The sequence below is a fragment of the Strongylocentrotus purpuratus genome, unplaced genomic scaffold (genome assembly GCF_000002235.5).
Source record: "Strongylocentrotus purpuratus isolate Spur 01 unplaced genomic scaffold, Spur_5.0 spur5_scaffold_7, whole genome shotgun sequence".
In the NCBI taxonomy this organism is placed as follows: Eukaryota; Metazoa; Echinodermata; class Echinoidea; order Camarodonta; family Strongylocentrotidae; genus Strongylocentrotus; species Strongylocentrotus purpuratus.
In genome coordinates this window covers 4,034,054-4,061,797 of record NW_022145613.1, presented here as the reverse complement: position 1 = coordinate 4,061,797, position 27,744 = coordinate 4,034,054, and the positions used below count along the sequence as shown (strand labels likewise).

At 36.7% G+C, this 27,744-nt stretch overlaps 1 long non-coding RNA gene across 1 annotated transcript in view; it reads left to right on the top strand.

The window, feature by feature from the left end:
* The window catches only part of LOC105447254, a 32,148-nt gene extending 6,561 nt beyond the window's left edge, over positions 1–25,587 (top strand). The window contains exon 2 of the long non-coding RNA XR_974020.2: positions 22,744–25,587. This is a non-coding gene — a long non-coding RNA (uncharacterized LOC105447254). The remainder of the gene's footprint in view (positions 1–22,743) is intronic.
* Positions 25,588–27,744: the final 2,157 nt, after the last annotated feature.

Sequence of the window (27,744 nt, the reverse complement as noted above, 5' to 3'; positions counted from 1 at the left end):
CACACTGCCAAACGGACTCTAAATGGTCTCTAAACTGATTTCAAACCAAATCAATTCTTGGCCATTCCACTTATTAAATGTATTTTGTTTTGTTTGGTCAATTGTTGGCTATTATGATATATTATCTATCTTGTCAGTAGGGTATTATGAATTGAGAAACTTGTATCATTAAATGACACTACTGTGCCTTGAAGTAAATACTTCCACTGATGTTTGCTTACCTACTTTAATGAAGAATAATTGCATCAATGAATAAAGATGACTATACAAATTGAGGATACTCGTGGGAATGTTCCCTGAATTTGGCTTGGACTGTTTCAAATTTCCTGTTTGTATTTTTCCTTATCTTTATGACTTCGGAATTTGTATTATGGAGGTCATAAACTTTTCTTTTACCCCTTAGGCCAAAAATAAAAAATGATGTGTTTCTTGTCCGGAAAAGGAGGAGGCAGGGCATTACTATTTACTATTTTGCAATTTGTTGGCAATTTTTTTCTTCCAAGAAGGCTGCCATGCTAATTTTAGCTGGCCAAGCCTATTTATTCACAGATATTGTGCTATGCGAGTATACTGATACAGTGCATGACAAAATGTATACCACAGGCTTTTTTTTCCTTTTTTCCTTCTAAATGGTAAACAGTAGTAAACAGGCGGGCGGGGATGAGAAACACTTAATTTTTAATTTAGCCTTACCGAAATACATCATGTGCTGCATTTATACCTAATTTATACTACCGGTACTAACAAAATTCATTGATTTTTCTCTCAAATTCTGGTGATTTGTCGGAAGTTGCTAGCATCTACTAATAAAGCAACAACCCCCCCCCAAAAAAAAAAAAAAAAAAAAAAAAACTCTGGAGTGTACCTTTTTGAAACGCTGGCAGAAATTTCACTGTTTTTTGCAGTGTAAATGCTCGCTCTGAAAACATTATTGAATGATTCTGGTTTTTAGTCATGTGACCCTCCTCGCTTTCATGTGATCGCATCCAGAGCAGCTACAAGTTGCTCATTTGTACTACTAAAAAAAAAACAGATTTTTTTTTTTCTTTCAGTAGTGTAAATGGCAGTCCAAAAACAGGCCACATTTTAAATACAGATTCTCAGTGGTGACCCTCTAAATAATTGAGTGTATTTTGTTCAGGTCACAATTATTGCTCTGTGCAAGAGCCTGGGGGTTTTGCTAGAAATAAATGTTAAGTTAATGGAAGTATAAATTTATTTATGATTGGAACAACATCTTGTATAATTTAATATTCATCAATCACAAAACTTTTCAGATTCCTTTGGCAGATATCAATATTTATGAACATTTCAGATGAGTTTCATTGTACTCTTTGACAATCTTGCTTTCGCAATTACCCAAAGCTAACATCGCCCTAAAATTTTTAAGATCTTTCTACATTCTACCGAAATCTGTCTAAATTTAGTGGTATTAGATGTCTTCAATTGTCTTGTACATAATATTCTTTTAATGAAAACAAGAAAGAAAATAAAACCAGTTAGGGAAGTTCCTTATTCTGTAATGTTCCAAAGTGCAGGTAATTCAATCATTCCCTCAATTTGCCCACTCTCTTTCCAAAAGCCCTCAGTTTCTTGTTACCCTTGTATAACACCAGTTGTACATGTGATTGCGTACACAATTCATCCAGCTTCTACCAAAAAGTCACCCTCTTACTTTGAAAACAGTCCATTTGTTCTCCTCCTGCAAGCATTTGAGGACCTTGGACCTGTGCATAACTTGACTTGGAGGATTGCATCTGAAATGGCAGGTCATTTAAGGTCACCTCAGCACAGTAGATGGGTGTTATCCATTCATCTTAGAAACACATGTGAACTTAGCCTTAAGGTTGTAAGCTCCTGTGGAGTGGAGAGGGAGGGGTGCGGCCATGTTCTCACTGCTATTTAGCCCCATCCCTTATTGAAAGATGACGTTTCTACTATAAAAAAATTATCCAAAACACATTTGCAACCCTTGGCTATTGCAATATATCTGGTGGAATGAATTAGTATGAATCTAAACTGCAGTGCAAACAAAGTTTTTTGTGTTTTGTTCGCGTAGTTTTGAATCAGCTTCATTAGTGTTCACAAGGATCAGAACTTAACCAATAAAGTGCCATTAATCATGATGAATCTATGCTAATGAAATAAGCTGCTTGCTTACAAGGACATAGCAATCTACATTTGAGAATTACAGGTCCTAGAACCAAGCAAATACTTGTAGTAACTGCTAGGTAGGCTCATTTATAATAATTTAGTGTGATCAGTCTTCAATTCTGTGCTTTTGAATCCATGAGCGCGTTTATCTAGGCTTGCCACTAGATATGTACATATCGTACCCCACTATCGAACCCCACTATCATACCCCACTATACGATCGTGATTTGCGGGATGTCGCGTTTATCTACTCTTCACGATTCAAAATAAAGGCCTTGTGTCTGCCCAGCTGTTTTGACCCGGGAAGCAGACAGTTTCTCGGAGGTCAAATTCACACACATGCTTGTACACAACACCTGTGTGGTCCTATTTGTATGTGACGTTCAAAACAGCTTTGCGTTTATCGACCTCTCAGAAACGTGATTCTGGCTGTATGTCACATACAAAACGCACCTTTTTGCGTCTTTTGATATGCCCATATCTAAAGACGTTTGAAAAAGGCTTTGCGTTTATCTACTTCTAAATTTGCCTGAAAGACGTTTGAGAAACCTGATTCTAGCCAAAAATTTCCTAGATAAACGCAACCTATGAAAGACATCTGAAAGACACCATTTGAAACACTACTTAGATTTCCTTTTCAAAGTGGTCACACAGCCTACAGGTCAAATACATATTGTTGGGAGTCATGGTGAATTTGTGTGCTCCAAAAATGGTGACCCAACATTAAACAATTGCTTGGGCTTTATTTCATCAAAGCTACAGCATTAGGGTTACAACTGTTTTCTTTTAAAGTTTAGGGTTAGGGTTAGGTATATTATTGGGTCAAGGGTTGAAGTTAAGAACTCAGCTAGTGTAGTAAATTGATGCAGAAAATTGCAGAGCAATTGTCACAGTTGCCGTACAGGTACATCCCTACAAATATTTGATGATTGATTGTGGGTAGTTCATTATGCTCCCATTGTGCCGTTTGGAATGTTAATTTACTTTAATTTTATGATTAATATTACTGGCTAAGTACAGAGTACAACGGATATCAAACATTGTCCTCCCACCGCTGTGTGTGTAGTAAGAACGCACCCTCCACAACCACTTGTGCATGAACCCAATGGAATTTTTCTCTCTGACCCCAATTTAGGAACCTCCAAATTGAGCTGATTTTGAGTCCGGTGGGTGGTAAATATGGAAGCGTAATCTGGCTGCAGCATGTTCCGTCGCTGCACTCACGGGAGCCATCGGAATCAGAAATACGCGAGATGAATTTCATCTCTTCTTGTGGGTTGCCTAGCATATATATATCAATTTCAATTTAGTTTAAGAAATAGGAACTGGAATTGAGATGAATTTTTGTGATAACTTGCTTGGCTTCAGGGGATGTTTTTTAAAGTTTTTGTGCATTGAATTCAGTATTGGGCAATTGAGCAACAGATTCAGAATTTGAGATGGAAACTTCTGATAGAAACTTCTGATATACAATGTGCTTCATCTCAAAGTAATAAGCATATGGGATAGAGTGAGATGCTGACATTGCATTAGTTTGAGGGCTCTTGTTAGACATGTAGCTCCCATTGGAGGGAATTACCATGGGAATTGGGAAACAATGCATACGTTATCATTGGGGTAATCTTCATATTCTCATAAAACTATTGATATTTGAGACTTTTTTGCTTATATATTAAAAAAAAAAGATATATTCGGGATCATGGTTCAGAAATTCATTTTTAATCCTCATTAATTTTGTATGTGTGACTGGCCCTGAAAAGTAGCCCCACTGCTAGGCCCACTGAACTTGGACAAAACAGTCGCTAAATTTGATGTGTTGGTGATCTGATTATTATTACTCATTTATTTACTGACCCATTACAAATGGATAGTATAAATTCCATACCCTCATAAAAATCTATTGTGCTTGGAAGAATGCGGATATTGTAATAGAATGTGACCTCTTGCTTTGGTTGATTGTATCTATTGAAGGAGTCTATTTTAAATGGTACAATTGGCCACTGAGTCTATTCACTATGAAAATGACAGACAAAGAAAGCGGACAAAATATACAGTTCCTCAGGTAGACAAAGGAACATCCCTTCACTGCTATTATGTAAAAAGTGAATATGCATGTGACACCTGTTCTACACCATTTTACATAATAACAGTGAAGGGATGTTCCTTTGTCTACCTGAGGAACTGTATATTTTGTCCGCTTTCTTTGTCAGTCATGTTCATAGTGATTGGAACCTCAGAATTGTTCAGCTGTTAAATGATTCAGCTATTAAATCATTATGAGAATGAAGAAAATGTCTGTATAATGCTCCTTATGTTTTCCAGTTTGCATTTTGCCTGTTAAAGCCCAAGTTCATGTCCAAGTACTTGAATGCAGGGATATATTGGGGGGGGGGGGGGGGGTGATTAATCACTACATTTCTCTCCCATATTTCACCGTCATCTTATTAGTATGTGGATGGGGATTCCTCATCAGCATTACATTCATGCCAAATTTAATTTTTCTGACGCGTGTATGCACAAATTATTGCACAATTAAGATGAGCACAATATATCCAGGGTGTTAGTCACCGCTTTCATTGATGACAAATGTTTGGTCTGGTAAGGTGAATAGTGTAGTCTCACAACTTCATCTTGCAGACTCCAGTATGCTTCAGCTTGATATTGTCGTGGAATTAACCTGCCTTCCAATTGTTTTCTTAGAAAAATTTAAAAAAAAGAAAACCTACCACATGTATATTCCATTTAACCTCTAGCATGAATTCCTTCTACATTACATAATATAATGCAGAGTTCTATAATCATCTATGGGGAAAATTCAAACTAAGCCTTTGAGCTAGGCTACATGTTACCTACTTGTGCATACTGTCATGTCTGTACTCCTAATAAGGGCATAATATTATCCATTTCATTTCTATCGCATACTTGAAAATAACTGATCTAAGTCAACATACAGGCCTAAGCATAGATGAAATCAGAGGGCACTCTATGTAAAGATAAGTGCTAAAATATGCCAATCATCTATAAAATTATAAATTGTATACAAAAGTACAATTATGTAACCTAGGACAATTCAATCTGAATCAAGCTATGTATTTGTTTGGCATACTATCTCAATGAAATCAGGGACTGCTGTGTTTAATAGCATTGGTTAAGAAAATGTACAATTATCTAATCATTTGAGTTTGAGAGAGAAATACATAAAAAAAAAAAAAAAAATTGCTTATAAAGCTCTTACCATCGAAGTCTCTAAGCGCTCAAATGACTTATGTACGTCCATGTTTATGGTTCTTGTTTATTAATTAACACATGTATCCCTTACAGGAGGGGTTTGGAAGGGTAGACTAGCGATCACTAGGCTCATCAATTTGCTGTATCGTCATTGCCTAGAGCATACAGAGAGAAAGAGAGGGGGAGAATGACAAAGTCGAAATCATATACACCACCCCCGCAGGCTCCAAAGGGTTAATAAAATTGAGATGCAATAAGTGGGTTTTTAAAGGGATTAACATGTTCTGCGCCGCCATTGAAGCTGCCTTCCAAATGAGTATCGTATGATTAGATTAATACTAATTTGCATCCCGGGCGTAAAGTTGGTGAAAGGTATGAAATTAGGGGAGTGGGATCCTGAGCTTGTGATAATTCACTCCAGGCTTTCTGGAATACATGAGATATCTAGGAGAAAGCGGATATATTGTAGCAGATGGCAATGTTATGTACTCTTGTAGAGTGCAACATAGATCATGATGAGATGAACATACAATCAATGTTATTCACATTGAGTCATTTGAGTTCATAAATCCTCGCCTTCTTAGTTTGCAGACAGACTTGAGAATCTGCAGCTTTGTAATTAATGATATTTATCCTTGCATTCATGTATAAGGCCTTAAAGGGATCCGGTAACTTTGTTTCAGATTCTGAAACAAAATCCTGGATTTAGCTCATGCTGCAAGGATAATTATAAGCCTTTAGGTCAGTCAGGAACCTACAAGCCGATCGCCTGTCTGATTATCAAGATATTTATGATTGGGAATCGAAACAAAATTGTGTGTTTTTCTAACGGTTTTCATAACACTGTCTATTGGGGAAAACGAGTATGGTAAAACCGGTCATTCACAGATTTTTACTTTTTTGAGGCACTTCTTGATCATTTTGAAGCGCAATTTTTTTAGGGCTTCAATATTACACCATATCACAGACACTGATAACACGTAGGACCGTGCATCTCAGATTTAACATTGTTAAACGATGCCTTTAAGGGTGAACAGTAAATCAACGTCACATCAGATTGTCTTTGAGAGTACTTGAAATGCATTTTAATGGAATGTGTGTTTACCATTTTAAAGGGGGTTATTCACTGAAGATTTGCTCTGAGATATCAGTCAATAAATGCAAAGATTTTATTAACATGAAATATGTCTGTTGGTCGCTGATTGCTATTTAAGGTATAATGTATGCTACTGCAACCTAACACTAAAGTTGCACCCAGATCTCTACAAACCTCTAGCTTTTACTTCTATACATAATTTGTTTTGAAATGTGACTCTAATGTTGCATTGATTACAACTGTACATTGTATGAACATTAATTATCAAATAGGCATCTTCAAGTGAGAGATAATCAATAGGCCATTTTCGTAATGTAACCAAATTTATACGTAAGTGCCTCGATACGAATTATTTCATTCACCCGTTACGAATAATTTCAATACCGTATTTGCCGGCGTAAAGGCCGCACCCCCGCATAGGCCGCACCCCCGATTTTGACATTTAAAAAAAAAAAAAAAAAAAAAAAAAAAAAAAAAAAAAAATTAGTTGCACACAAGTCCACCTTTTGGTGCTCATGGTTTTTAGCATAAAATGATAAACTTGTGTAGCTATTTCGTCCCATACACATTACCAACCACATGTACGATTTTCTTTAAAAGTATTTTTTTTTTAATGACTGCATCAAGTCCAAAGCCACAGTAGAGCTACAGGTAGTAGCAGACCAAATATCAAGAAATTTGCACTTTTGATGGCAATCTAAGTTTATGATTCCATGAAAATTGGTAACATATATGGGACAGCAAATGAAAGAAATCCTTTGGGCTTGCTCATAAGGATTTCCTTCATTTTAAAACAATCCTTAAGGAATACAATGTACATCTTCAGAGACCACATACTCTTGAGCATAAGGCTAGTCAATTAAATTTTGAGGAAAAGAAAATGGTTTTAAATATGATAATGAATTGATCAGGTTAACCATGTGAAACACAAATTAGCAACTCTACACACTATGAACAAGACGGACAATGAAAGCGGACAAAATATACAGTTCCTCAGGTAGACAAAGGAACATTCCTTCACTGCTATTATGTAAACATGTGTAGAACAGATGTCACATGCATATTCACCAGTTCTACACATCTATATTATTAATACGCAAAATCGCCGCGGGGGGTCCAAAACGGGGCAAAACGGTTCCTCAAAAACGCCTTTCCCCGAACCCGCTCGCCTCCGCCGTGGCGCGGGAACGATGGCACAATTCCACGAGGCCATGAGCATATTTTTAAAACCTTATTTGTGACACTGGCAGGTCGATCACTAATTGGCGTGGGGTCCATAGTAGAGTTGCGTACCAACTACGCTGAGCTGAGAGTTCGCTGGCCTACATTACTATACCCTGAGGGACGCAAAAAAGTATGCAAGATGGACGCAAACAATTTAATATGTTTAACAAAATTTGCGCACTTTCGGCATAGAAACTTGACGCAGAAAGTACGCCTTTTTTTACGAAACACTACGCTACTAAACTAAACAAACTGCATCTTTAAATTAATTAATTTGATATAGATCGAGTCCCCGAAAAAAAAAATCTTTCACTGGATTCTACGCTCACAGCCCCACACATAGTCGAGTCAATTTGTGCACAAACCGTCCGATTTTTCGCGTAAAATCTTTACTTTGAAAATAATTATACACATTCTGTGAACAATGCCAACATAATCATAATTTATTTTTTTGTTGGTTGTTTTGCTGCCGAAAACCCACGCGTGGAAGGACCTTCATTTAACATCGAGGTTCATTTAAAGGCGCTGATTTGTGCTTGTAAACTTGTCACAAATAATAGTAACAATGTCGTTTTTAGAAGAATGTGTAAGATCATTAATGTGAATTAAAAACAATAAAGTACCTATGGTACCAGTGGTGTACCTTGTGGTACACCATTTGTTATAGAAAAAAATTTGAGGAACTATTATTATAAACTACATATTGAGATCTATTAGAAAGATTACTTTCAAACCAAGATGACAGTCAAATTTTAGTGTTGTTGTAGTTTCCGAGTGGTGAGTCAACACACTGATTACTGAGCTGGGAGACATTGCCAGGCATAGCGCCATAAATCGAAACTAAAAAAAAAAAAAAAAAAAAAAAAAAAAAAAAAAAAAAAAAAATTGTTGGTTGTTTTGCTGCCGAAAACCCACGCGTGGAAGGACCTTCATTTAACATCGAGGTTCAGTTAAAGGCGCTGATTTGTGCTTGTAAACTTGTCACAAATAATAGTAACAATGTCGTTTTTAGAAGAATGTGTAAGATCATTAATGTGAATTAAAAACAATAAAGTACCTATGGTACCAGTGGTGTACCTTGTGGTACACCATTTGTTATAGAAAAAAAATTTGAGGAACTATTATTATAAACTACATATTGAGATCTATTAGAAAGATTACTTTCAAACCAAGATGACAGTCAAATTTTAGTGTTGTTGTAGTTTCCGAGTGGTGAGTCAACACACTGATTACTGAGCTGGGAGACATTGCCAGGCATAGCGCCATAAATCGAAACTAAAAAAAAAAAAAAAAAAAAAAACTTTTTTTACTCTTTCGGCGCATAGGCCGCACCCCGACTTTTTGATATTTTCTCTTCCAAAAATACTGCGGCCTATACGCCGGCAAATACGGTAGTCAGAATGCAAATAGCATATATTACGTGTTGTTTGTCCTACCTAGCAACAACTCATGTATGCAATTTGAATTCTGTATTTATTTATAATGGGTGAATAAAATAATTTGTATTGAGGCGCTTCACAAATATATATGTATATATGCATGCATACATTTTGTCGCTGTTTTCACGAAGTGACGGTAGTGAAAAAAAAACTGCATTCACTTTGCGTTACAATTTTCCTCACTACCGTCACTTCGTGAAAACAAGGACGATTTGGTTACATTACGAAAATGGCCTATTTATTATTCATGGAAGGGAGTAGAAATGTAGATAATAATCCTCTTTTTCTTAATTCAAATGAACATTGTATAATTTTGTAGGAGTAAAACTCATTGTTCTTTTTCTTCTTATACCTAGAGTAAATTATATTCATAACAAGTCATCTTCTTTGATTAAAAAATATTTTAGATTGTTACAATGGAACACTTTACATTTAATGAAGCATGTACATTATTTGTTTTGATTTTTGTTGTACCAAGCTCCATGTTGTAGGAATCAATTTAGCCTGGTTAGGATCTGAGATGTAATATGACCTTGTGTGGAGTCAAACTACTCCGTCTTGGAGATAATTCATCATCTTGTTCCTTTCTTGAGAGACATCTCAAATTGATGGATTACTTCGAGTCGAATGTCTTGGCAATTATCTTTGCCATTCAGCAGAGATTGCCAATTTGCCATATTTACGAGAGCCTGATGATTTGTGCATCCAACGTTTTCCCTCCGAGTGCATCAATGGTTTATTCAAGTATAATGGAAGTATTTTTTATTATAATGAAAATGTAGGAAATCAATGAGAGTAATTATAGTACTGTAGCTATTATCAAAAATAACACATAGCTTTTAAGGGTCATAATTTTTACACCATTTTGAGAAATAATTCATGAATGCAATATGCTAGCAAATGTACTTAACAACTTATTGCAAATAAACTAAAGAAACAAAATATTTAAAATAGCCCATTTTTCACTTTTGTTCATCCAATTTGGAAATCATTTTCAATCATCAGAACCTTCAAGAAAAAAAACCTGTGCTATCATACATGTAATACTTGTTCTTGCTCGATCTCTTTCCTCTGCATTGATACAGTGGCAATATGCACACTATACATGATTTCTGTTTATTATCATTAAAATGCTTTGCCTCTCATTTTATGAAAAAGTTATTGTGCATACACTGGTCATGCTAAATTTACAGTACATATACGTAGAGGAGTTATCACCAAGCAGAGAGAGAGAGACCCCCTTCAGCCATTACAAGACTTGCTTGACACCTGTCTGCCCTGAACCTATCCTCTCTGTATTCTAATATATTGATTGCTTTCTTCTACTACCATCCATCATTGTGTTTCTTGGGGACCTCTTTCACCCCCTTCAAGCCTATTGTCATCCTTCAATTCCCTGTTCTTCTGAGCGGAAATCCTCATTGTTTACCTGTAGTTACTGTAGCTGGGCCCTTTGGTGACCTTCAATGTATTACAATACACAGTTCTGAATTAAGCTTATTTGGATGCTGACTGATTCCAGCCATTATCTTATATTGTGGCTTTCAAGAATACACTGTAGATTTGATGAACCTTCTGAAAATTAGCTGAATGTAACCTGTCATTGCCCATTCTAAAATTGTTTTCATTTGGAGGAAAGGAGGGTTAGGTACAGGTATAACCTCTATCCAGGGTTTAAGTTATGAAAATCGTTAGTGTACATGTAGGATATTGACTGCGGCCGGAGCAATGTATTGCTACATCTATGGCTTCAAAATCTCCTTTATAATATTACTCTTTATGGAAAGCCTAGATGATGACATGCTTAGGACATGTCCTTCATGTTTCAGTCAGCTCTAATTTCAGCATGGAAAACCACTTAGCTTACTGAACATCATATTATTTGAGTATGACAAGAATTTCCAAGAAATTGCAATAGGATTGGAGTTGAAAATTGTGTATAAATTCTCTCTGATTGAGATGCAGAATGTGCTTAAAATAGTTATATCAAAATTGCTTAGTAACAGTGAATTGAATCCTAACTTTCAGAGATAAGACCTTTACACTAAATACTTGTTGTTGATAGTAATGTGACTATTGTAATGGTTACTTCATTGTAGGATTAGCAGCTGATTGGGTCTTCTATCCCACTCGAAAGCTCATACTACTCTGTAATCTTGATGATATTATTCATGGTAATATTTGTAATCAAAATTAAAGAGAATTACAATATGTTCAAATCTAGCCCTATTTAAAAGAAATTCTTCAAAACCCAATCATGGCCACTAGCAAGATGTTGTCGCCTTCTGCAGAGATCCACAGTCCACACTTATCATTTTCAGAGGGGTCAAGATTTAAATTCCTAGAGTCTGTAGGGCATGTGCCCCTTGTCTGACTTCATAACATTTTAGGGTCTGGAGTAATTTTTTTCCCCACCTTTGTGGAGTGGAATCCTGTAAATGTTGACTGCTGACATTTTGGATTGCTGTCCATATGAGTGGGCCGCCATGCATTTGATAATTAGCTCTTCATAATGTAGGTCTGTGTGAGAGACTAGTCCAAGTTCATAAACCAAGTTGGGATTGATTGTAGGATCTTCAAACCTTCGGGTAAGCCCGTGTGAGGTGAGAGACTCATTTCCCCCCCCCAGGTATTTTTATATCCGTCACTCACTCGCTTTCTTTGTCAAACTCCTCAGGTAATAACTCTGATGTGTCTGTCAATCGGCGTTGGAGCATGATGTTGGCCAGGGAGGTATATCTATGTAGATCTTCTGCTTGTGTTTTGTTGGTGGACTGAAAATAAGTAAAACAATGCCTCAAGAATCTGGTGACCTGACATTTGCTCTGATCATTATTTTGTCAGAGATATCTGTTTAGGGTGACATTAAATGATTGGTTAATTGTAGGATTAGGTTTAGGATTAGAGTTGGAGTGAGGTTTAGGGTTAGGGTAGGGTAAGGGCAAGGCCTAGGCTTAGGCTTAGTTATTGTGGTGGGTCAAGGGTCGAAGTCAGGATCTTGGTTAGTGTTTGAAATCGACTACAGAGCATTTGTCTTACAATCCAAGAATCAGGATCACAATTAGACAAGTGTAATGAAAAGCATATAAATACCATACTAATTAAGAAAAAAAAAAGTTACCGGTACTATTTAAATGTCATAACTTGGAAATAGAGCCTATGCATTTTAACCCAACTGTGGACTGTTGTGGTATGCTGGTATACATGTAGTTTCTTGTTATTTTTGTCTCCATTTGATTGCCAATAGCACGGTTTGATACCTATGAAGAGCTGCAATGTTTAATCAAGTGAACGAATGTGACTGCACGACAACACCAACAAGTTGTTGGAATGCGTGTCAAAAGTTGGCAAAGTATTGACACTCTTGTTTAATCCCACACATGCACAACCCTGGGAGAAGGGTGAATCGTGTTAAGGTGTGTTTCTAAAAGTACAGGCAAACGAGGCGAAGAATGTCGATTTGAATTTATTCTAAAAGCAGTTAACGCTGGAAATAAACAGTCAAATACATGTGTTATTTTGGCAGTCCATTTTTTCTCCAAAAGGCGTTGAAGCTTGATATGTAGTGTAAGCATATTTTCCTATGATTACATTTTTCACACTCGCAGGTACGGGATCTTGTTTTTATTTGTCAGTGGCATTACTAAATTGACATTTCTATATCATTTTAATGGACTTTATTTTTGATATTTAACAGACTTTATTTTTGGTGTTTAACTTAGTTTTTACTTCCTCAAATGATATAATTATTTTTGTATCCATTTTCATTTTGAAAGTCAATAGGAAGGGTTAAAAAAAAACATACAGCAGTAATCGCTAATCGGAACTAAAGAAGTTGTATTTCCTCCAGATGTGCTCTTGAAAAGATTTCCCTTTATTTAAATTACATTAATTACATGTTACATTATATACCGCATAAGAAGATTTTAAGCCTCTGATTGGCAGGCATGGCATTCGCTACAAACTGCTGGGCAGTGTAGCAAATTTTTCTTACTGCACAAAGTTCTTCTTGTGCATACAATGATTGCACTATGCCCCTCAACTTTTTCTTGGGACACAACTCAGTTTCAATATCATCTTGGGTAATAGTTTGAACCATGCCCCTCAAAGCAGTCAATATTTGTATACTATGGACCAGTTCAGGCAATTCCTGGAAAGACTATATTAGAGTAGGTCCATCAAACTATTACGGAACATTCCTGGTCACACTTTCTGGTGCAGACCTATCATCGCATCACAACTAGTCTATCAGTTTTCTCTTCACATACCTGGGACATTCACAATACCCTATAGGCTTACTCCTATGAGCCAGGCTACAATTACAAACCCCATTTATATCCTGGTCATTGAACCCTCAAGCTCCCCATAGCTCCATCCAGATGCCATGATGAAAGACATAAATTCATTCTCTATATATGAAGAGCTTAATTCCAAAAGGAGCTAAATCCATTTTTGTAACTTCAGAGAAAAAAAGAAATTGTTTATCAGATTTTGTACAGGCGTCTATAGGGAAAGTGATATGAGAAGGTGCATTTTTTCATAATTGCTCCCAAAATGTTGATAAATACTTTTGGGTACTTAAGTGAACAATGTTCTGATATCAAAAACTCAATTTTCATCAAAAGTGGATTTAGCTCCTTTTGGAATTAAGCTCTTCATATGTTCATATTTTGGATGGGGAAGGGTTAGATGGATAGGGCGGGTGGGGGGGGGGGGGGGGTATAACGATATTACAGAGTTTGAGATGGGGCACCAGTCTTGTAACACATTCAAGGTTAGAAAGTGTGTTTTTATGCATAGCATTGCACTCGCAATACCAATATCTCATAATTTGAAAGACAAACATTCATCATCCGTTTGTGTTTGTAAGGGTTGGGGGAGGGTAGTTAGATGCTCCCCCTCCCCTTCATGAGAAAAGGGAAATTAATTGAAAAGAGGAGGTTCACAAGCTTTTGCCTTCCCAAATTACATTAACTCCAAAAAAATAGATAATAAACTCTTTATGTTGTATAGCGTACTCTCAAGACTGATATTACTTTAGCTTTAAAACAATGTTTCTTGATTAGGATCGACTGATTTGTTATTATCCTTTGGAAATTATATATCAGAACTGCATATTCTGAGATTTTCATGGTCGCTGCTACATGTACCATGGAATGGCCTTGGGAGCTATTTGAAATAATTTAAAGTTACCTGGAGCACCAGTAAATTTTGTGATTACTGGTATTCAATTTCAAAAGCAGAAGTGTTTAGGGGCTAAATTTTCTAGTGCTTATAATAAATCCACAGGGGCATCCAAATATATCAAAATTGTAAAGAATTACTATCAATCCAATTTTCAAAATTTCACAAAACTTTGCATTACCTTTAAGTAATATGAATGTCTGAGTTTTCTATTTCTGTGAGCTTTAATTGTACCTATGAGGATGCTACTCCTGGTGATATAATGCCAGAACCAGAGACCGTTATCATTTTCCAGATAAAATGGAATGACATTTAATTGTTCGCTAGGGAGCTTTCTGACAAAGTGCAGGGACTAAAGACAGAGTAAAAGCTTTAGCCTTATGACATTCATGACATTGCAACGGGGGTAAAAAGTTCAGTTCATCAGGGAATGTTAGATGAAGAAGAGTATTGAGACTGAATAGATAGATATATGGCAGAAGATGAAAAGACGCAGGCCTATGAAATTAAAACTAGAAAAGAAAGAAAACAATGATACAGTAGAGCTTAGTTAAAGGTAAAGACCAGTTATGGTCATGCGATTGCACTGTGAAAGAAATGTTGTGGAATCGATCAGAAAAGGTTGATCATCTAGCATCTAGCATCTGCAAGGTTCTGGAATCGTCAAAATGATAAGAAATTTGGCCCATTCTTCGTAAAGTTACAAGCACTATACACAGAAAGATGTATATGGGACTACCCTATATCTCTCACAGACCATGAGAAAAACAAATTTACCAAATATATGAATTAGTAGGCGGTTTCCAGGCAAATTTTGTATCATCATGTATTAGTCAAAACATATTCTTTCACATGATTGGTAATGAGAGCTTCCATTTCATTTTTTGAAATTGGGGCGTTTCCAATACTGGTCTTTACCTTTAAAGGGGAAGTCCACCCTGATATTAAGTTTTAATAGAAGCAGAAAATGAGAAAGTTGAGCAAAAACTGATTAAAATAAGAATAATAAGTTATGAATTTTTAAAGATTCAATCAATCAAACATAGATTGGCAACTTTGAGGCGTTTCTTGTGAGGTCCCCTCCCATTTTCTGCTTTTATTAAACCAACTTAATATTAGGGTGGACTTCACCTTTAATATGGAAACAGGCTATGAAGAGATCAATCATTTATGATAGTGCATTAATTAAGAAATAATGTGGCCAAAAATTCAAAATAGGAATGTTCTGAACTTTGTTTTTTTTTAATGCAAAAGGAAAGTTCTGATAAACTTTTTAGAATTGTTCAATATCCTATTATCTTTTATGTTTGATGAATGTGATAGAACATCCTATTTTAAGTGGGTGAAGGAGTCTTTCCTTCCTCTGGCGTGGGCATGTATTTACTTATGGAAGAGCTCATTCCCAAGCTGAGTACACACATGATTAGATGTGCGTGGGACTAGGTGGGTGAAAGTTTGATTTGGGCCACATTTCCCTTCAAAGGTTCTCTACACAGGTGAGCTAACCTGAGCCAGACTCCTTGTCTCCTGAATAACCTTGTTTTCATGAGCCTATAATATGCTTTTCACACTGGCAATATTTTCCTTAACCCCGTACTATAGGTGGGGTTAAGGGGGGGTCTTAACCCCACCTATAGTACGGGGTTAAGCCTATTCCACTTTCTGTTCACACTGGCTTTTACCAAAGTGGGCTAAAGTTGGCTAACCCCACCTATAGTACGGGGTTAACTAACCCTGCAAAATAGCAGGGCTAACTCCGCAATTGTGGTGCTAACTCCTGCTAACCCCGCAATTGCGGTGCTAAGCAAACGAATGAGAACAGAAACGAAAAATAGTCCGGTACTACGCAATGGAGCGTATCGCAGCTGGCCAGATGCGAAGTATGTCCTATCATAACATACACGATATCCGGGGTTAACGAAATGCAGTGAGAACAGCGGGAATTTTCTTATTCCGGAATAGGCGCTAGTACGGGACTAAAAACAGCGAGTGTGGAAAGCCAAAAAAATAGTCCGGGGTTAAGGATAGTACGGGGCTAAGCAAAGTACGGGGTTAAGCAAAACCAGTGTGAAAAGAGTATTAGTTTCCAAAATAACCCGCTTATTTTCATCCAGGGAATAAGCCCGATCACAACTACAGTGTACCTCAAGCTTATTCGCAGTGTGGATTCGAACAGTGAGTGATTCCACTGTTGCATATCAGCGAGAGCTATCATGATGATGATAGATAGATAGATTAGATAGCTTATAAATCCCAAGCAAATTAGGGCTTCTTTGTGAAGTTGCTGCTATTTAGCCAATTAGTGGGTTAATTCACTGTAGAAGATACGGTAGGACTATGATAGCACCCATTTAGAGTCATACATGTCAGGGTGTTAAATCAAATATTTAAACACAGAGTTGATGCTTTACTGACTCTGGGCTCTCCTGGTTCTGATATGCTCTTCAACTTGGCTAATTCCTGAGGAAAGTTGGCATTGCTTGACTCGGGCTTGTGGAGATGGGGAACTTTGAACTTTAACTTTTCTGATCAGTAGATGATGAGTGCTCTAATATCTCAATCTCAGTCTTATTTCGGGCATATGGAAGTATGCACACCTGTTAGCAGGTGATCAAATTTGAACCAGATTCTCTGTCTCCTCCTAAATGTGTTACATCCTTTGAATCTTCCCCCTCCTCCTTGACCTCGTGAATTGAGGATGGGAGAAGAAGATGGGAAGAAGTGAAGATAGAAGGATGACAGGAAGAGGATGAAGGGGGAACTTGATGGAGAAAGGTCTTTAAGTGATAATGCACTATTTAGAGCTATACTTGCGGGCTCTATATAGCAAACAATGCCTAACCGATGCCTGTTGGTCCCCAATGACCCCCTTTTTCTTATGGTAATTGAGAGCTGATTTGATGAGATAACCACCTGTCAGTGACCTTGCAGGGAGGTCTAATCCCCCTGGCCAAAATAGTGCAGATGGGCTTTAAGATGTGACATTTTTGGTATTCCATCTTCTCCCCCTCATCCTCAACCTTGTAAATAAAGGAGGAGACTGGTAAGGTAAGAGGAAGGAAGGGCCAGAAAGAAAAATGGGAATAAGTGAAGATGGAGGGATGATGGGGTATGATTAGGGGAAGTCATGATGAAGAAAGGTTTGTAGTTGAAACCGGTGATCTGAAGGTGTGACATCATTGAGATGCTGCCTACTCTTGCCTCCTTGACCCTGTGACCCAAGGAAGTAATATATGAGGAAGGATGGGAGAAGGAGATGGAATGGATTGATGATGGGAAAAGGTCTTGATTGAACAAGTCACCATCTTGCTATATTTTAGGAAATCTTGAAAAAGACCTTTGCCTATAACTTTTTAATATTGCATTAATCAATATTTCTAAGTTTTATTGATTGGAAATGAATGAAGATGTATGGAGTGGGAGACATAGAATACCTTCACTGCATGTTCAAGTATATTCAGCATGATTTCCTACACCTTCAGTTAATCAACAGATGTCAACTTTTAATTGATATTCGAGAAACTTCACAAATTGCGAAATTAACATTGGAGATTTATGAATTCAATGAGAGCAACTCTGACGAAAATTTTACAGTAGAGGTGGTCGAACAAAATAAAAATAAGTTTGAAATACACGGTATCACCAGAAAATAATATTATTTATTTTATCAGCTTGTTTTTCATTACAAGGTTATGTTTTATCTTCCTACTGCTTACTGAAAGTGGATGGTTCTCTTCATAGTGTCGAGCATTCCTATTCCAAGTTCACCTCCAGTGTCTGGCCAAGACTTGACGTTGGGCCACATCCTCTAGAATTCATCTGTTAAGCGCAAGAAGGATGTTACCCTTCTAGTAAAGTATATGAGTTAATGACCTTTTGGCTCTCAGCAGGCAAATTCATCTAGGATATCAAGTCCTAGAGCAGAAGGGTGTAATAAATGTGTGGTAGGAGGCTGCTAATTTGAGTGTTGCTCCTAGGAAGGGGTAATATAATTTCCAAGGGAAGGGGATGTTTGGGTTGGTAGGTACTCCATATGCCAAGGAGGGGTACGGTATTGCCCCCCTGGGATGGTGGTTTTATAGAGGTATATACAAGGTCATAGACCTGTGAGATGTAGATAGTCTGTAAGCACAAACTCTCTTTATACATACGTTTTAAACAAAGTCAAAGTCAAGTCTACAAAAGTAATCTTTGCTGAAGGAGAAGTACACTGTTTTCCTGGGAAAAGGAGAAGGGGGGGGGGGGGGGGGGCTGCTAACACAATTTTTTTCTGATTTGTAATTTTTAAAGTTTTGTATTGAAAGGATAAACATATGATGAAGAGAAATTATAACTTTTGATAGTTGAGCAATGTATGCTGAGTAAATGCATTCTATAGATGTATAGTCAAAGAAAGAAATCTACACATTTTCAAGTTTGTATATAAAATATATTTCATTTACACCTACACAACACATTTCAGTGCACTCATCATTTAAATTGCCGACAGTGACATACATGTAAGGCTTTTTACATGTACATATATTATGACTTATCTGTAACATCTTTCCAAATATTTTATTACAATGTTGAAAATGTTAAGAAGGAAATCTGTGTTGAAATAAGGAACATATCAAATCATCACTGTGAAGCTCCACTTGATGAAATAACTGGTGTTAAAATATTAGCGGGCATTTAGGCCTATCACCTCTTTTAGCTGCAGCTGAAGGGTGGGTAAACATTTCTTCATGAATAATTGCGCTGAAGCCCCAAAACTGACTAATATTCATGAAGTGTATCTCCCTGAGAAGACATTGATGTATCTCGCAACTCATCCTCATTCTTCATGTTTACTCTACGCAGCTAGCACGTCGCCGTGCTGAACTTGCGGAGAAGCGCTAATGTGGGGCCAAATGAAATGAAATTGGACGTGTTAGAGTCGGATGCACTCTATGCATAAAATGGGGGTTAGAAGGGGGGCAGCTGTGCAGGAAGATACATGAGATGCGCTGAAATGGAGCGAGGATGCAAATGTGTAATGGATGCGGAGGAGTGGGAGGGAGAGTAGGGGAGGAGAGGAGGAGAAGAGGGCAACATGAGCAGGATAAGTGTTTAGGGAAAGGAACAGGTGGTGTTTTAGGACCTTGAAATGGTCTTGATTTATGGGATCATGAAATTGGTTTTGACCTTCAGGTACATAATAAAGGACTAGAAACTGAAGAGGCATGTGCCTAGATACAGGAGAGTAGAAGATAGGAAGGGTGGAGGAGAGATGAAAGACGAAAAGGAAAAGGAAGTTAAGGAGATCAAAGCATAGTGGGGAGTAAACTGCAAAGAGGAATAGGATAGCATATAGAAACATTTCTAGATCCATCTGTAGAGGAAAGAATGTATGTGTGTGTTTGTGTGTTTGTGTGTGAGAGAGAGAGAGATAAGGCGTGTCTGCACTATCTCGAGATTGCCAAATATCCAGCTATTTGAATTATCCCGATCGCAAACTATCCAGCTTATTTGCGTCTTCATTAGACCGAAGTAGCAAATTAGCTGGATAGTTGGTCGGGATAATATCCCAAGATATCTCGGTCTAGTTTGCGGTTTTCCGTGTTTACTCGAGGTCAGTGGTTGCGAGGTCAGCGCTGAGCGGTATAGATCGCATGTGCGAACCGGAAATCGTTGTGCATGATGGGATCGGTCTAATGAAGACGGTCGCAAACTATCCCGCTAGTTCGGAAATAGAAGGATATTTTGCAAACTAGACCGAGATATCTTGGGATATTATCCCGACCAACTATCCAGCTAATTTGCCACTTCGGTCTAATGAAGACGCAAATAGCTGGATAGTTTCGATCGGGATAGTTCAAAATAGCTGGATATTTGGCAATCTCGAGATAGTGCAGACACGCCTAGAGAGAGAGTAAAGTTAATAGTTAATAGAGAACTAGTTAATTTAATTATGTCAAGGGGGCAATTAATCAGAACATTAATTTGATGTACGATGTAGGCTACATCTCTGATTGATACCTCTGTACACCCACATAATGCAGTGCTTGAATGCGGAATGTATCAGACTGAGGAGGTACACTGTAGTAATGCAAATTCATAAGTGTTACCAAAAATTGTTTTAGTGAGTTAAATTTTGTCCATTTCTAAAATTGAAGGACTTTTTCCCTTTTTAAATCTACATGTATGCTGATTTAAACTTAAGAAGAATGTAACAAAAAGATGGCAAAATGCTCAGTATTTTTTAATACCTTTTTGACATTACTATCAACAAATAAGTGAAGTCAAATAAAATGACATTTACCCTTGATAAATCTGTGTATTAAGTCATTAACCTCAAAACTTGACCCATTTTTTGAAAAGATCTGCATCAATGTAAAGTAATCTGAAAATCAATTCATCATTCAAATCAGTATCAAGAGATTAATTTATAAGTTGCTTTCTGAATTTATATTTAGTAACACTGTTCCAATTTCACTTTGGTTTAATGGTGCATGAAATTTCTTTAGTGCTTCAATGGGTTTTCAGGTCATAAGCCCTGTGCATGATTTGGATGAAGGAATATTGCCTATTCTGTTATTATGTGCTGGTCTCCTAAAGTCTAGTAAGCTGCTGGCACTGCTGTAACATATGGTTGACAGATCGGTAGCAGCGCTCAAGAGCTCTTTGTAGCCCCCTAAGCCCGTTAATACATTATGACATCACAAAATGCGATCTGACCATTGGGAATTGTTTTGCAATGTAACTTTAATCAATAAACCATTTACTGCCCTCTCTCTTCTTTAGTGGTCATTTGGGTGTATTTTTATCAATCAATAGGCCCGTGACAAGAATACTTGTAGTATTTTGGGTATAGGTTATATTAGGTACTAATTAAAATGTTAATGGTATTACGCTTCAAAGGAATGATAATCTATTTCTAATCACAATAAAAATGCAATGATGACAATGATGAATTTTAAAATTGATGACTAGTGTTCATGCATTATAAATAATGTATTGCTTTTTTTTTACTCTTCCCTCAAAAAATATGTTTGAAGCATACATGTATACATAGGTCCTTCTGATCTTACTCATATAATTCTAATCATTGTGTGAGATTTGGATTTCTCTGTACAGTCCCACATAGTTTAATTCATGTATACTAGACCATAGCTAGTACACTATTGACTGCTTTAGCATGGTTAATTAGTAAGTAATTCAAACATGAGTAATATCAAATAATAATCATGCTCCTCACATTATCAAACTTACAAGTTCTCTTTCATTTTTTTCTCTCCATGGATTTAAGGAAATGCTATGACAAATCCCCTATCCATGTGCATGAATATTTTCTTAAATTTATCTTACATTTAGCACAAATAGTATTTTATTAGAAAATGTCCTAAAAATAAATTGCTAAGTCTGGAAAGTTTTTGATAACATTTCAGTGATTTCATGGGACAAATAAGTTAGCCTTTGATAAGAAAACTAAGATTGTATCAAGGCATTATGCTCAGTAAAAATCACATACATAACGTGCTTACTGCATGCTTGTCTCACCTCAATAACACAAAGCCTATAAACTGTTATTTTCCACGTTTAACTGAAGTATCTTTGTGAACAAACACGATGAAGTGTATACACAGCGCACCTCTCTGAGGGGAGCAGAGATTTCTCTCGATATTTGTTGTAACCATTAACATTGGTGCTTCGTTGACACAACGGCTGATAATAGCTTTGTGTCTCGGATTGGAGTTTATCTTTGTCAATATTAGAGCATTGGCGTCGATAGATAGTGATTTCTGGCATTGGTATTGTTACATTGCATTGTCCTGTTCACATTTCAAATTTGATCTGGATTATGAAGGCCTTTTATTTGTATGTAATCTATTACTTTCACTGTCTATAAATATTTCGTAGCATTACAAATTTTTTGTATGATTGATGAATATTTCATGGTACAGCAATTTTACAATTACCAGGTCAAAATGTGAAATACAGTAAGTTGTTATTTGTGATCGCTAAGGAAAGCAATGAATAAAGTTTATGAGAAAAAGAGCATTTTTAAAGTCTTCAAAAATCATGAAATGGCACTAAATTAAACTAAATTAATGTTAAGGTGAATGTGCTTGTTTTCATGTGTTGTTTTTAATAAGATTTTAGTGAAGTAGGATGAGTTTCATTACTAGACGGCTTGTTGTAATGTTAAAGCTTTAGACAGTCTCCCATGATGTATTGTTGATATTTACGAATTGATAAGAATCTAAACGCTATTCTATAAATAGAAGTTTAAAAAAATTGAATTAAGTGAAGCTTATCAATCATAGAAATAAATTGAAGAACAATATATACGTTTGTATGGGTGGAATTTACCTGACTGCTATATGTTGCAGACTAAATTTTTGCTTACCTGCTTATAAACAATCTATTTTTTCAATTGTTTTTCCTCACTTGCAGGAAAGATGACAAGAAAGAGGATAAGAAGGATGACAAAAAGGATGATAAGAGCAAGGATAAGGAGAAGAAGAGCAAGAAGGAAAAGAAAAAGTACAAGACCAAATTAGAGGTAAGTTTACAACTACAAATCATTTGGGAAATTATACCGTCTAATCTTCATTATGTAAATGATCAATGCTTCCTGCATCCTGTGTCTTAATCATATTCCTTTTGTAAGTAGGCCCTACATGGAAATAGCCCTCGTTGTAGGTCTAATATTGATTACAATTCGTTGTCGATACTATCAACGGAAGAACCCATACATTGATAAGTATGGCGGATCCGTCGGTTCATAAAACTGCTGACGAATTGCATGGGAGCAGTACAGACTTGATAGCATTCAGGCCAGTGTGTACTAGTGCAGGCTCATCAATGAAGCAGATCATGTAAAAGTGTAATAGCTCCCTCTAGAGTGTATGTGTATTTAATCACCTCTGTCAGTACTGCATTCAAGCAGCTGATTGGGGGTCTTTCATCATACTTCTGTTCTTTCATCTGTGTATGGGTTGTGAGATATGTATTGTGGGTTCATATGGATGACAGCTGACAAGCTGGGAATAATGTTAAAATGATTGATCATTGCATGACATCAATGTTAAAGGAAAGGGAGGATGAGATAGAGATAAAGTGAGAGATAGAGAGAAAGAGAGACAGAGATAGACAGATAGATAGATAGATTGATTGATAGATAGATAGAGTGAGAGAGAGAGAGTATAGTTTAAACAAGTTGAGAGACATAGAGCAATAGAGAAAGTTAGTAAGTTAGAGAGCGAAACTAAGGGCCTTACAGAAAGTTAGAACTGATAAAACAAGGAGACAGACAGATTACAGACATCTACAGGGAGACACACAGACAGAGCAGAGATAGGATCTGAGTGTCCTCCTTGATGAATGTCTAACATTCTGGTAAAGAGAGAGTGATGTGCTGGAAGATAAACCACAACACCGACTACATGACTCCCTTAGAGGCCTAACCAAGCAGACGCTAGTGATCACCTCGTCAACATCAGCATCGAGCATGAAACTTGTACAAAGTTAGGCCAATTCACTGTTGTCGAACTAAGAAATGATAGAGAGAATACAGGCTCCAGAAATGCTGCCTACTATTCCCAGGATCGGTCTGCAAATTTGTGCGCTTCATGAATATATGCATCTGGAGTAAATCAAAATCACTTTCAGTAAATGAAATAAGTAATGAGTTAATTGGAGTATTAGGAAAGTAGTGCAATGTATGAGCATCGTGGTATGTTACTCCTTATTAAGATGTTGAGAGTCTACATTTAAAGGGATTCTCTCCATCCATGAATAATTACAAAGTAGGATTCTTTTAATGAGATGTACTATGTGTTGATGATGGCAGCATGAGCGGATGCTAGCGTTACAATTTGCAGAATGCAAGCATTATTTTTTTTAATGGTTATATTTGAATATTCAGTTAATCATGTTGATTAAAGATATATTAGTATTTTTATTAAAATGTTCATATAATCAACTTATAAGACACTTATAATAACACAACAAAATCAATTTCAAATTCATTCATCTTTTAGCATTCTCTATTTTCTCCAACAATCTTTGATAAATCTATATGTTTTTGGTAATATGGTAGTATATTTTTCTTCAAATTTGTCTTCCTCATCATACTGCCTATCATCCTTGTTTTCTCCATCTTCTAAAGATGAGATATTGCTCCAAGGTTATTATCCTCCTTCATCTCTTAATTATAAGCCTTGAATCCTCCTCATTGCAATGACCCAAAACAACATCCATACACCACACACTATCCCACGGCCAGATCTATCCATATCACTCCATGCGAGGCACGACCATCATATTCAATTGCGAGCATAACACACAAATGCATGCCCGGTGAGGGGTTGCGCATCACATATACCTGATGGTGCGGTTCAAGCGGACAGGCAGAGGGAACGCCAGTAGCACTCGAGCAAGAAATCTCCCTGTTGACTCTTAGGTGACAATACTTGAAGAATACTAATGCCTGCCCAAATAACTCTTGGATACATCTTGTTATGAGTCCAATCACTTTCCAAGCCCCGAGCTACATGTGGAGTCATGAACCGTATATATTTGTCTGCATTTGTGTGGACTTAGGAGGGCCCCTCCATGTCCAGTTTCTAAGTTATTTTGGTCAAGGATGATAATTGAGCAAGTAGCTTAGAGTACAATCTAGAAAAACAACACATTCCTCTTCTCTCCTTACCCCCAAACTGAACTCATATTTTTGTACATCAGTATACAATTTCTTTCTTCTGCACATTGGTACACATATCTTTACTATTTGTATTTATCATCTATTCCAAAAGTCTCAGGAGTAGAGCGTAATTAAGCTACATATTTACCAGTGAATCATTTACATTTCCCTAGCTATGCTTTAGGAAATTGTGATTTTGAACAAACAGTTCAAGGTTAGAAGAGTACTCATTTGCATACCTCCTGGTGTAGAATGAAGCTAAAGGAAATTGTTATTAACCGAAGAACCTATTTGGAAAAAATGAGGAATGATTTAGAGAACAATAATTTAGTAATTCTGCTTTTTGACGTAATAAGTGGTAACTGAACCCTCGACTGGCACAAACAAACATCTTGAGCTAGCCAGCGAGCTCCAGAAGCAATCATACTGAGAGGGTAGATAGCCTATCACACACATACAAACACACATTACAGGGCGATGACATGCGTTTGTAGACCTATATAGATAGATGCTTGCTTGCATGCATTCTAATGTGTGGGACTGAAGAAAGAATACAGGAAGAGAGTAAGTAAGTGAAGGGTGGTACTAATAAAGGTTAAAACGGAACATGGCTGGAGGAAATGAAAAATGTGAACTAGATTTGTGTCGATAGATGTAACCAATGCCACACACTTTTTATCTGATTTTTTATATTCTTTTAAAAATAAAGCAAAAATAATGTGAGTGGAAAAACAAGAAATAAGGGAGGTTTAACAAGAATTGGAAGGAAGTAATAGATGAAGAATATGCCATAGAATAAAAGGTGAATTGGGGTTACTTTATAATCACAACAAATGAGTTGAGATATTTATGATATCATTGGATAGGGACTTCATAAGTTTAAAGGTGTTTTGGCTCGACAATTGTAATGCAGAAACTGTGTGCAGAATCTAGAAAATAGACATACAAAACAATTACAATTTCTTATAAATTTCTTTTAAATGTGAGAAATAAAAATAGAGAAAAAGAAAAGACAAAAACAATAGTAAAACTGAGGTTTGAAGTAAATGATCTGATGAGAATTAAAGAGAAGGAAAAGGTGAAAAGAGAGGGATTGAGGAAAACTTAAATTGCTCAATTGTGCAAGAAACTTAGCTGACATGTAAAAGTACTTCACTTCTATTTTATCTTCTACATTGAGCAGAAACCTTTGAATAGTGCTACCCTCTTCTACCCTCCTTCTCTATGTCACGCTCTCCAGCGTAACGAATCGCTTGATGTTTACGCCGCACGGTCACACGCTGCTACGACGAGGAACCTGCAGGACGCGGCAGCCTGGCGCCATCGTCTGACGACTCCTCTGACAGCTTGCGCAAAGTTTAAGCCCTGCAAATAGAGAGGAATTCAGCCCAAAAAGGAAGACGAGTGGAAAAAGAAAAGAGACACAGATTTGCATTTTTGTAGTGGGACCGTGGGATTGGAGACTGCTGGGAAAACTTGATAGTGCATGAGGTTAGCTGTACATCTCTGCTCAGAGCCTCTGATAGTGATGCGTTTTTAAATACCCTAATGGTGTACCAATGCACTTTAACAGGCCTACATAAATAGAAGGAAAAACATCTTCTTCTTTTCCTTTGTAAAATGCCTTTGGAGTGCTTTGCAAAGTCTGTTGATTAACTTTGAAATAAATTATATTTCGCAGTATTTAAAAAAGGCAAATTCCATAATGTTGGTTTTAATAAATAATTAAAATGCATCCATCGACTGATGTACACTTGGACTTAAATATGACATTTTGCCAATGCAAAATTCTGAATGAGTATAGCTATAAGGATTGATGGGGATTTTGCTCAATATATATTAATTAGTTGTGTGGTATTTGTTGAACCTTGATTTTTAGAACTTTAGATCAGATGCACCAACCTTAAAATCTCTTTTGCTGATCATAGCTGTCATGAACAGGAATACCTGTTTTGTGTGGAGCTATGTTGAAACTGCATTATAAAACTACTTTATGTTTTTTCTATATGATGGTTAATTAATATACAATGGATATATGTAGGCTTCTTGTCTTTACTTTGTGATTTTGGTCAAATATTCTGTACTTATAGTCTCAAACAATTCAAATATTATAGGGATTTTTTCCTGAATCGATACTTCATTGTGAACTTGATAAATCCTTGTGGATAGGCTTATGCGATGCTGTTGTTAATTGCATAGTACTAACAATTTTCTATAATGAAACAAACTATTTCTCTTTTTTTGTTGTTCTTCTGATCAATTATTCCATATTAATTACACTATGCAAACAGGGATATTTGCCTTAAATGATGAATTGTTATGTATATTTGACCATCTCCCTTGTGTAGGCCTATACTGCGCTTTTGTGAAGTGGAAATTACAAACAATTGTATGGTTGTGAATCAGGTCAGAGCAAATAAGAGTTATTCTGGTGACAACAAATCGTTTGTGAGGCGAATGCATTTCAGCTCATGAATAGACGCTGGAAGAGAGAAATGAAGATGTGGTAAACAAGCCTTGAATTCTGTTGCCATGGAGACATGAAAACAGGCATGATGAGAGGGACATCTGCATCCAGTGCGGCAGAGAGAGAGAGAGAGAAAGAGAGAGAGAGAGAGAGAGAGAGAGAGAGAGAGAGAGAGAGAGAGAGAGAGAGAGAGAGAGAGAGAGAGAGGATGAGAAGGAGTGGTGTGAGAGTCAGCGATCACTGTGTGGTTGAAAGATTATAGAAGTGTTTCTTTCAGAGAATG